The sequence below is a fragment of the Mastigoproctus giganteus genome, chromosome 13, assembly GCF_048544385.1.
Source record: "Mastigoproctus giganteus isolate SK-2022 chromosome 13, ASM4854438v1, whole genome shotgun sequence".
In the NCBI taxonomy this organism is placed as follows: domain Eukaryota; kingdom Metazoa; phylum Arthropoda; class Arachnida; order Uropygi; family Thelyphonidae; genus Mastigoproctus; species Mastigoproctus giganteus.
The window spans coordinates 4,160,459-4,172,887 of NC_143587.1; the positions used below are offsets into that span (position 1 = coordinate 4,160,459).

Consider the following 12,429-nt stretch of genomic DNA (forward strand, 5'->3'; position numbering starts at 1 on the left):
ACGAGAAGGATATTTAATACCACAAATACCATCGGAGTCTCTTTCTCGACAACAAGTTACATTCTGGTAGGTTCAGTCTTTCGCTGAGTTAAGGAACCGAACTACGATGAAAGATATAGTTAGAAAATCTAATCTTTTGAGGCAATAAATGAAAGCAAATACAAATACTGACCTCCATCACCATAACAAGAGCCTAGCTTAACAATGGTGATAAACAGAGATATCGTATCTGAATAATAATAACATAAAATTAACCAGAGGACACAGGTCATTAAGACATCACGTAATGCAACCTAATCGAATGTGAATCCGTTAAGAAAATAAAGATTTTTCCAAATACTACAAAGCTGTTCCTGCTCTGCGTCACTACCAAACAAATTGTTCAGAAACAAACGTAAAGCTTTATAAACGCCATTTTTGCTCATAGGAAAACTTCAATAGAACTGTTTCTATGGACAAAGGGGAGTAGTTTATGGATGAAGAATGAACAACGCACTGATATTTACGGACCATCTGTAATGGTGTGTAAACCTTTGCTCATTTGGTCGAGTTGGATAGGAATATCATTGCTTTTTCTCTTGGAAGTTCGGATGTTTCAATCACACAAAACAAGAAGTCCCACGAGAGAAAATACGCAGCTTACATAGCATGATACAAGCTCAATTCAAACCAAAGGAAACCTCTGTCTCTCTCTCTCTCTGTTTAAGGGACCACTCGTAAAATATCCTCAATATCTGTCGAACCAAGTTCTGATTTTGAATCCATTGTGGTTTTGTAGATTTTTGCCCTACAAAATTGTCCAACGGCGATCCGCTGCTGGACATACTGGCTTTAATTCCAAGACATGAGATCAGTCAGCTAACGGCAGTGCAATAAAAGATATAGTAAATTACGGGATGAAAATCCGAGTTTCCAAAAGAAGGCACAAATATTGAGTCTTAATTCGGTCCTTTTCCGCACTGTGAATGAGAAAGAAGGACGGCTATCCCCTGCTCCACTCACTCAGAGAGAGAGAGAGAGTAACCCGCTCTAGCCGTGCTCCCTCTTCTTCCAGTAAACCTGTCACGAATAAGACCATCCATCTATCAGTTACAGACCCTCCGTGGTGACTGCACTATTGGCACGGGCAACACCACTACACCCTTTCCCATCGTGCCAGCACCGAGAAACATCCTGATCAAGCGGCGATGACGTCACCAGATCCGGTCAGCTGACAAGGATGCATCCAGATACGCGGCACGTGCATATATATAGACGACTTGTATTCTTTCCCCGCGTACAATAACACACAAAGCGATTAAGGAAGGTGCGGCATCAGGACACCACCTCCAAAAGGTTACAAAACGTGCTGGAGCTCACCCCCACTCTCCCCCCCAGAACTGTAAGTATTTGCTCTTTACCTTGCTCAATGATTTCCTCGATTGGTTAATTGCTTGCTTTTCTATCGAAGTTTGGGAAGTGCAGCGATCTCCTGTATTGCACAACTGTTCAGACATTTAACGCAAACTCCCCTTCAGTTCGGTGTTGGCTTCGTTTTAAATGTGTCCGCTTGTCATCTTTTTATTCTAATCGCTCTTTCACATATGCTTTTCCGTCTCTTACTTAATTAACTGCGTGTCATCTTCAATGAACCAACGATTTTACTCCTGATAGAAATTGACCCCGTTCCACTCACAGACAGAGGATTGAACGGGTCAATGGATGAAGAGCGTGCGATCCATCAGTTCTGAATTCGGGGGTTTATTTCACATTCCACTCACGTTTTAAACGACTGAAATACACCTCTTGGTTTGCCTTGAATTTTGATATTTTACCCTTTTGATACCTCCATTGTATTGCGCATTAATATTTATTTTTGTTCTTATGTATGCAAATCATGCGATCCTTTTAATATTTTGGTCAACTTGTACTATTGCATGTGTGTGTGTGTGTGTGTGTGTGTGTGTGTGTGTGTGTGCGCGTGCGCATTCGGGTACATATGTGCGTAAATAATTATTATAGATACTTTGATTTCCGAACTGGCGGTCTTCCAAATCTTTCTCGATTCAACACACACGTTCTTAAGAGCGTTTGTGAATAAAAGCAAGCACTCTTCATCTGTTCGGACTAGCCTGGGTTCGAATCCCATGACGGGCTTGAGGAACTTTTAAAACCTCTTCAGCCGGTGTTCAGTTAAGCAATCTCAGTTGAAGGAACGGTTCCTCTTAAGAGGATGTTTCCTTCTGTTGTATTGCGGGCTCTTTAACCAGCATAATATGCAATTGTCTTTGCATATTATCACTTTGCAAATAGACAAGTTGTGAATGATTTATTGGCTGAAATAAGAATATAAATCTCAGATTATATAAAAAGTCGAAAAAATAGCTCCATTATTATGGAAAAAAAATCTTGGTTGTACAAGCTCGCTTGTACGAGTTCAACATTAGTTGTGATAGTTGCTATTATATGTGCTCTCGTTAAAAGTGTTTATAAAGATGCTTTTAAAGTGCTTACTTTAAATACTCCTGTGATACACGGATATAATCTGATAAGATTTACCAGGTTTGACGATTTCTAATCAAGGAAAGATAATATTCAAGCTATTTACGATAAGTTTGCTTTGGCAGTTAGAACATATTCTGTTCTTACTGTCAGTTCCAGCTGCCTATGCTTTAGCAAAGCGCTGGTTCTTCAAAATTTGAAGAGCTACTTTTTAAAATCTGCAAGGTATGGTTGAAGTGGAGTTCAAATAGGTGGAAGGGTATATCTAGCTGATTAGTTTTGCCTGTTTGGAACAAAATATCTTCTTAGCGGGAAAGATATATAATTTTAAAGAATTTTAGATTTAAATAGTAAAAGCCTATACAGCTATTGTTAAAGAATGGAGTCAGATACAAACAGGGTTGATCTCACATGTGAAAAAAATTGTGGCGTTGAATTAAAAGAGGTTGCAGGTTCTACGAATCTTGAAAATGGTGCTAAGGAGTCTAATCTCACTGTTGGTACAGAGACCACTAAGTCTGCAAATTTCAAACTTAAATTAAGGAAGAATTGGAATTCTTCACGTAAGCTAGAATTTCAGAATATATATATATCTCGAGGTAAATTGTCACTGAGTCAAAGCAAAGAATCTTCTGAGGCCTCTATCCCTGGAGGTGTAGGTGAGAAGATGTTGGAATGGAAGGAGGTTCTTTCGGGTAACGCTATCAAGTTCCCAGAAATGGATAGTGAGGATAATAGGTATGATAAGGACATTGCACTTTTGACACCACGGAGATCTCCTGAATATTCCCTCAAAATACGTCGTCAAAGGCGGATATGTTACGGTGGGGAAGAAAGTTCAGTTGGATCACTGTGTTCATCGTACAGTAGGTCTTCCGTTTTAAGACGAAATAATAAGAGGAAAGTCAAGATCAATGCGTCTAAAATTATTGGCTGAGAAAAATGAAAATTCTTCAGCTAAAATTAAGATAGGGAACGACACTGAAGCGAGTATCTTATTATTGTGTTCAAAAGAAATTATGAATGAAAACATGAATTTTAATCCTGCATAAATTATGCAAAGATTTGGAAGGTTTCCTCTTTGCCAAGGAGAGTGGTATCAATCGGAGTTCAATCAGAGGGATACTGTCTAGATGGGATCTTCATGAAGCCATGGTTTTGGAACTTGGAATACGGAATAAGAAATTTAAGGAATGTATGCATGAATACACTCAGAATTATAGGCAAGATGCGGATAACCGACTAAATCTGAAACTTTATAGTGAATTTAAACGGTGAATCAAACATAGACGTAACTCTTACAAACTCAATTGGCGCTAGATTTGTCTGTGAATGGAAAGTCAAATCTGAGTGAGTATTGAGTGATCACCGTTCGATATTTTATGAAATCAATAAGGGAAAACAGTGTTGGCTCGAATCGATTACGGCGCTTTTCTGTTAAGCGTTCAAACTGGGATAACTTTGAGAGAAGTCTTCAGCGGGCCATGATTGCGATCTCTAAGTTATCTAACATGACAGGTGAGGTGGGACTCTGGGGTTTTTGCAAAAACTTATCTATGATGCGTGTGTAGCCGCTATGATAGTTCCAGTTAAAATACGTATATCTTAAGTTATTTCAGACAGAGACTGGGATGTCTTGGCCTCCCCTGGATTCTGGGGATGATATTGCCGTTGAATCTAATAATGTATAGGGCTTGCTATTGATAGATGTGTTTATTGTGTAGAGATGTTCTAGCACTAGATTTTTTTTTGTTTTTGTTTTTTTATTAATTTATTTATTTTATTTTATTATTATTATTTTATTTTATGATTTTATTTTTAAATTTTTTTATTCTGCAGGCTGGGCAACCTGAGAAGTAATTGCATCCATTGGTATAGGTATAGGTATATAGGTATATTTGGGTCTAACGGCTCCTGGGATTTCTCCCATCTCCGCATATGTACACTGTATCGGACAAGCCAGGGATTTAAAAGTATATGGGTCATGTGGTATGTAGCATGTTGTGCCCTTGTTCATCCAGCCTGTTAGCCGCCGGGCCCCTAATGGGACCCGACGTTACCATACCTCGCCACGGGGAGGCCGACTGTTGCATCCATTGGTATTGCACTTCCTCCAATGGATGCATCCACTTGTGCAGTTGCACTTGATAGTAAAATCAGGCCCGGCTCTACGGATTAGGGACTAGCGCCAGGAAGCGACTGCTCAGGTGCCAGCCGCTCACTGGTTGCATACAGGCCTGAAACAACAAAACCTAAACAAATACTTACACAATTTTTCAGGTGGTAGATGACTTTCATCAACCGGTGAAATACCACCACTTTGCTTATTGGAGGCTTGAAGTGGGGAAACCCATGTTTAGTCTCTAGAGCAAAGTTTCCGGCATTCCCCTCTCCCCATACTTCTCCTTCAACCCATGCACGGTACTAAGTACTATAGGTTTTGATACATTTCGTGTTTGGGGTTCTCATAAAAAAAAAAAAAAAAAAAAAAAAAATACACAAACACGCACAACATAATCAGGCCTTTTGACAAAATATCGTTTTCACCACAGATTTGAAAGGTGGAGCATGACTTACGTCTTAGGAGCCACCCAAAACAAGAAATTTATACGTACGTACATACATAGTTTTATTTACACATTTGTTCTGCATTTTGAGACAGTTTTATTGCGCAGTATTGGGGGGGGGGGGTAAAACTGTAATATGTGATGCCAATTAACCAAATTAATAATGTAAATATATATTAAAAAATCTACTAAACATCTAATTTCTATCTATATAAATTTTTATGTATCGAAATACCATAATGCAAATGTGATCTTGTTTACCTCCAATATGTATGTCGGTTCTTGTGTATATCTGAACGTATTTAATATCTTTGATATTTCTTATATCTTAGAATGTATAAAATTGTATGTTTAAATAAATAATGAATGAATGAAATGAATGTACCTGCTATGAAACGGAAACAGATAAAACATAGACCAGTTAAGTGATATACACCTCAGTTTACTCTATTGAAAAAAACAGGTTAATAAGGCTAGGATGCAATTTCAGAAGAGAAACGTAGGGAAAGTGCCTTGGAAGTTATTCGATTAAGGAAGACTATCAAAGTCTTCGTAAGAAGTATGTCCATGCCATGGCTAAACAGAAATATGACTGCTGGAAAACGTTGCCGAAAACAGCAGGAAATAATGACCCTTGGGGATTGGTTTACAAAATTTGTACGGGCAAATTCAGAGCAGCTGCTGATGTCATTTATTCTATTGGCAAGGGCACCACTGAGACGTGTAGTTGGGAAGATTGCATGAGTGCGATCTTATATCATCTTATAGGTAATGATATTCTAGATGTTCTAGATTAACACATGGCTGATAACCCATGTGTTAATCTAGAACATCGTCATATGCAGGTGTTGAATGAGTCGTATGGTAATGAAATTGAAGAATTATCCTTTACCCATGATGAATTTCTCATTGTTGTTAAGTCCATTAAAAATAACAAATGTCCAGGTATGGACCTACTGGAGGGAGAGGTAATCAAAAAGTTCTCTAATCGTTATTCGAACGAATTGCTACAAGTTTTTATAACTGTCTAAGAGATGGTGTATTTCCATCTCCTTGGAAGGATGCACTGCTCACGATTATCCTAACATCTCCAACCAAACCAACCAGTTCACCTGCTTCATATAGACCTATTGCATTGATTCCTGGTCTAGGTAAAGTTTATGCGAAGCTTTTAGCCATGCATATTGCTATTTACCAAAGAAGTAATATTGGCGTTTCTAACAAACAATATGGTTTCACTCCTGGTGTAGGTACTGAGGATGCGCTTCACTCTTTAGTTCGCAATGGTCGGGAATCGAATTATAAATATACCTTGGGAATTTTTGTAGACTTTGCAGGTGCCTTTGATTCTATTAGTTGGGACAGTGTACTGATGATGTTGTGCATGGCGAGATGTCCTTTTAATAACTTCTCTATAATTACAGATTACTTTAGGGATCGCACAGGAACAATTAAGTCGAATTTTGGATCAATTAAGCGTCGTGTGACTCGAGGCTGTCAGCAGGGATCTGTCTTTAGTCCTTTAATGTGGAAATTGGTTTTGGAAAATTGGTTGAAGAGAGAATTTGACCACTCACACACAATAGCTTATGCAGATGATATGGTAATACTTGTGCACGGAAACACCAGAAAGGAGCTTGAAATGAGGTCTGATTGCATATTGAAAGAATTATGCAAATAGTGTAATTTACAAAGGTTGACAATCTCTACATCCAAAACTAAAATCATGATGGTGAAGGGTAAATTGGCTCTTAGTAGACAGCCGCTCGTAAGGTTGAATGGCATTTCCTTACAGCAGGTGTTAATGATTAAATACTTGGGAATATATATTGCTAGTGGCTTGAACTTTATCCCACATATTAACGATATATCAGAGAAAGCAAAGAAATTTATTGCAATGATGTCAAGAATAACGCGGGTGGAATGGGGAAAGCACTCCATTTGATGTTTGATTGCATTTTTCTGCCGATTGTTACGTATGGTGCATCAATCTGGGTTGGCCATGCAATCAAAGTAAGCAATACCAGAAAGCTCTATTCTGTACATCCGATTATGTTACTCAAAATGGTGATACAGAACGGTTTCCACAAAAGCTTTGTAATTGTTAGCTGGCAAAATGACACTTGATTTGCAGTTAGTGTTTAGAGGCCTATCCTTTTATTTGAGAAGAGGTATAAAATCCGAGTTGCTGGGCATCGAAATTAACACTTTAAATGATTGAGAAACGAAAAGAAGAGGATTTGGGAGCTCCTTTTACAAAAATTGCAAAACAGATGGAATTGTTCGGAAAAAGGTAGAATAATATTCAAATTTTTCCCTTATGTTAATGGTGTGAATTATATTAAACCAATCTGGTTAGTATCAAATCTACGTCGTGCATTCTTACTAACAAATCACGAATCATTTTTGCTAAACGGAATAGGCTTGGAATCCTAGAAAGATGCCACTGTACGTGTGGTGATCTGGAAACATGGGAACAGGTTGTGTTTAATTGTTTGGAAGATGCTGATTTGGGTTTGGATTTACTGAATAATGTTGATAATGTAACTCGTCTGGTGGATGGGATTGAACTATTACTTATTAAAACAAGGGAAAATTTTATTGCCTTTCAAAATTTTGTGAATTCAGTTTTCGTGAGAAGGAATATACCTTTGCAATTAGAAGAATTAAGGTTGAATAAGGGATGACTTGGTTGACTGTACCCTCTTCTTTACATGGAACAGTACGTTACTTTTTATTATTATTATTATGGAACAACAGGGATTACCTTTATTTTAGATATAGGAAGCTTCTTTTCCAACCACCTCTCCTAGTCCAACTCGCTAATAATTCTTTGGGTAGGCGATATCAATTTTACAAAACATATGGGACATCTTCCCCACTGTCAGAACCGTAGTGTTCAGACCCCTCGGTCTCAACCTTGAGAACTCAAGCCTTCTGTCTTCAAACACCATACCTCTGGCAGCAAGGAAACCATTACGTGGATTGACATACAATTAAATTTTGAAGGTCTAAACCGCTTAATAAATATGGACCGATTATTTTCTTCAGTCCAGTAGCTTGACATTAGAGTTAAATTTAGGGGTCTAAAAAAGTTTAATGGATATATTTGGGGGATTATTCTCTACTCTCTGTTGAGAATTACTCTCTGTAGAGAATAATCCCCTTCTCCCCCCATATCCATTAAACTTTTTTAGACCCCTACATTTAACTCTGAATTAAGAAAATAATCGGTCCATATTTATTAAGCGGTTTAGACCTTCAAAATTTAATTTTATGTCAATCCACGTATTTGTTTCCTTTCTGCCAGAGGTATGGTGTTTGAAGACAGAGCGCTCTTGAGCGCTCAAGGTTGAGACCGAGGGGTCTAAACACTATGGTTCTGACAGTGGGGAAGATGTCCCACATGTTTTGTAAACTTGATATCGCCTTCCCAAAGAATTATTAGCGCGTTGGACCAGGAGAGGTGGTTGGAAAAGAAGCTTCCTATATCTAAAATAAAGGTAATCCCTGTTGTTTCATAATATAATAGAATATAGAAATTAACGAGCACTTAATAGCTCTCTATTATCAAAGTTAATTTTATATATAGGAACAGAGAAAATTCTTTGCAGAGGTGGACAGGATGTTGCTACTTGTTTCCTTAATTGGTGGGTATCCACTTCTGCTCCTGCCAACGCAGTTGGCAAGAAGCCTTATTTGTTGTTTTTCTTAGATTTTATCCTGCATTTTATCATTCTTCCAGCTTGGTTTTGCTAGTTAATATGAGTAACCTATGTTAAACTCTCTGACTGCTGGTAGATGGCTGTTCGTTGAACTCTCTATCTTTTGAAATTTTACTCACTTTGCATTTCTCATCGTATATTTAAGTCACAAGTGAGTACCGGCTCTTTCACTTTGGGTGCCTGCCTACCCACCAATAAGTTCTATTGTGGAGTGAGACAGGGATGACTGTTAAGCTCTGTCTTGTTTGCATTAGCTTTGGAATTTTTCTAATTAGAATCAATCATTTGGCATATTCAAACATGAAGCTGTTTTAGGATTAAAGGGGCATTGGCGACTTAGCATTAGTTGAGGCATATGATGCAAGAAAACAAGCTTATACTGCATCAGACAAAAAAAAAAAAAACCCTTCCCATTTCAACCATCCGGTTACTCCAACTGTTTGTCTAGTTCAACCTTAAATTTATTTAAGCTATCAACTTCCACAATAACAGATGGAAGTCTGTTCCAGAAATCAACTACCTGTTAGCTAAAGGCAAACATCCGCACATCTATTCTACACCTTAGACCATATTGCACCATATAACACTTTTGGTAACCTGTATGGACTGAATCAAATTGAGAACACTGATAATGGTAACAAAATTTTGGAACTCCTGAAAGATTTAAACAAGCGAAACTATTCGGCAAGAGAGGAACTAACAAGACTTCCATTGAGTGAAATACAAATCACCAAAGAGAGCGTAATGAAAGCAATCAACGATCTGCCCAATAAAGCCACTGTTGGACCAGACAAATTTCCAATGTTCATCCTTAAAATAAGTAGCCCATTTATAATAGATCTATTACTGCACATCTATCAGGAAATCACCAGGTCAGGAGCTTTCCCGCAAGCTTGGAAAAATTACATTGTAACCCGAATACCAAAGATTAAACACTCAAACTTGGCTAAGGATTACAGACCAATTTCTGTTAGTTGCACCCTACAGAAGGTATTCGAAAAAGCGCTGCTTCCCACCATCAATCAACACTGCTTCAGCCATAGACCACCACATTTGCACTCAGTCATTTCGGGGAGATCAACAATAACAAACTTACTGGAAACCCTTTTTCGCGTGCAGAAAGCACTAAATGAGAAAAAACAAATTGATATTATTTTTTTGGATATCTCCGCAGCCTACGAGAACGTCTCAATTCCAGCGCTCATTGTGATTTTAAGGAATTATTTTAATGTAAGAGGAAATTTGTTAACTACAACAAATTTTGTATAATAAGCAGCCTGCTAGAAGACAGAAAACTTACTGTTAAGCACCAAAAGCTACAATCTTGCTTTACCATCTCGCGAGGAGTGCCACAGGGGAGAGTTCTTTCGGCTACCCTCTTCGCGGCCGCCCTGGAGCCGTTTCTTGCACGGTACTACAATTTTATAACATATGCTGACGATGTAAAATTCTTCATCACTTTCAAAGACCAGAAATCAGCAGAAGGTATTTGCCAGATGGCAAATAGCACAATCCCAGAATTTGAGAGCTACCTGGATTGCATCGGGCTCCGTATTAATGCGCAGAAGTCTGCCCAAATGACCATAACTTACAAGCAGAATAAAAATGACATCTCGATCTCTGTGAACGGGTCTAGTGTGGAAAAAGTGCACTCTCACCTGGATCTGGGTCTTAAGTGGGGTGACAGACTCACCTTTGCTCAACACTTCGCCTATGAAGACAAAAATATTCGCCGCTTTATGGGTTACTAGACAGGAACTGGTAGGAATTAGGGATCCTCAGCTAGCGACCAAGTACATTTTAATGTGTGTCCTGCCAATTGCAATGTATGCCTTGCAAATCTGGTCTTCAGCTCCAGATTCACATTATAAGTCCGTCCTTGGGATCGAATATTGGTTCTTGCGATGGCTTAACAGAGTTGCTGGCCACCCTTTTACTATCTCAAGGGCCATTCTCTACTCAAACCTTAACATCACACCCTGGATGCAGCGGACAATTAACAAGAACATACACACTCTCGCACAAATGCTCACAGGCAGAGTGGATGCTCCAGTCCTGGATAATATTCTAGTTAAACCGCGTGCCACTGCTAGACGTTGCGGAGAAGTAAATAATCCACTGCGTCCAATCCTGAACAATCTTAGTAGCCTGCAAAGATTCTTCCCATCAAATGCAGCGAAAATATTTAACTCCCTAGATGCACAAAGAAGCTGAAAAACTGTGTGAGGATGCAGCATACCGGAAAGAGATCTTCCAGAATTCTTACCGGAAAGAGATCTTCCAGAATTCGTATAGACTTACCGAAAAATTAATCGGCTGCAAAGTATCAAAGAATTGTGAATAAAAGTGAAACTTTCTGCTTTAAGAACAATAATAATTTGTTGACTGGAAAAATATACCTTCTGTAACAGTTATGTAAATATGTAAGTTATAGATGGAATGGAATTATTACTGAATTGTAAATATCTGATTTGTAGAATGTTTGTACAGAATGATTAATGTGTAAATACTGTATTATACAGTATTAAACATAAAATGTGTATAAAATGTATTTCGGGACGAGACTACGTGTTCAGTATATGTAACCCACTGCACGTAGTATCTCGTACCTGATATGTACTTAGCACCCTCCTGGCACTTTGCCGTCCCGGGGTGGTTTCCTTGTGGAAATAAACAGATGATAATAATAATAATATATCATATCTCTAAACTGAGTGTGTTCTGTGGTCGATTTGCTGTTTGATGGACGAAAAACCCGAGTTCACAGGAGTCAAAAAAACATGCTACTCTCGTCTGACACGGACTAACTTAGTCATTGTGAAAAAGACCGATAACAATTCCTGGCGTCATTGACGGGACTCGGGTCTTTTCTATCTAGTGGACGGTGATTCTACTAACCGAGCTAGCCAAGAGGGCATCAAAATGGAGAAAAGCGTCCAAGTACGGAGACCTCGTCTGGAAAAAGATAGTGAGCCTATCGACGGGCCCAAAAACAGGAAACTTGCATAGTGCAGTCAGCAAAAGGGCGACCGCACAAGGAAAGACTTCGATTATGTGAGCTACAGAGTTTGGCAACCAGGCACCTTAGAGGGGACTTTATTGAGGTTATTAAGGCTTTGAGAGGGCTTTTTAAATTGAAAGCCGTTTCATTCTATCTGCTCTGGTACTTCTATACCAAATTTCACTGACTTCTACCAATCCTTTTGCAAACTATTTTAATATTCTAATCTGTAATTTAACTTTCGGGCTGCATAGTGTATGCTGCTAATTTTCGAGACATACAGTGGTCCCGATAAACAGTGATTAAAGTGCAGGAGTTATCGCCAATCATCTATTGTTTACCATTTATCTCTGCCACGTTGTTAAAATTATTATCTGTTTATTAAACACGAGGTTTTGCCCCTACCCCGCCTGAAACAAGGAGGGCTTAATACAATTACAATGTAATGTAAAAAAAGTAGTATAGGACCACGGTAACGTGTAAGTTTTACAGACTAATCTATCGCTATCACTAGGACAACATGTATATTCACAATTATAAATTCAGCCAAGATTACATTTACAAACCGTTGCATTGCAGGATGCCATTTAAGATAAATGAATTTTGTTTTTCCTACACAAAGAGATTTGGATCATTTGTAATAAGGAAACTATAT

General features: G+C 38.4%; 1 protein-coding gene across 1 annotated transcript in view; it reads left to right on the plus strand.

Moving 5' to 3' along the window:
* Positions 1-1,286: 1,286 nt before the first annotated feature.
* LOC150075723 (glutamate-gated chloride channel-like) overlaps positions 1,287-12,429 on the plus strand; it is a 73,852-nt gene continuing 62,709 nt past the window's right edge. The window contains exon 1 of the mRNA XM_090388008.1: positions 1,287-1,381. The gene's annotated coding sequence lies outside the window, so the exon portion shown is untranslated. The remainder of the gene's footprint in view (positions 1,382-12,429) is intronic.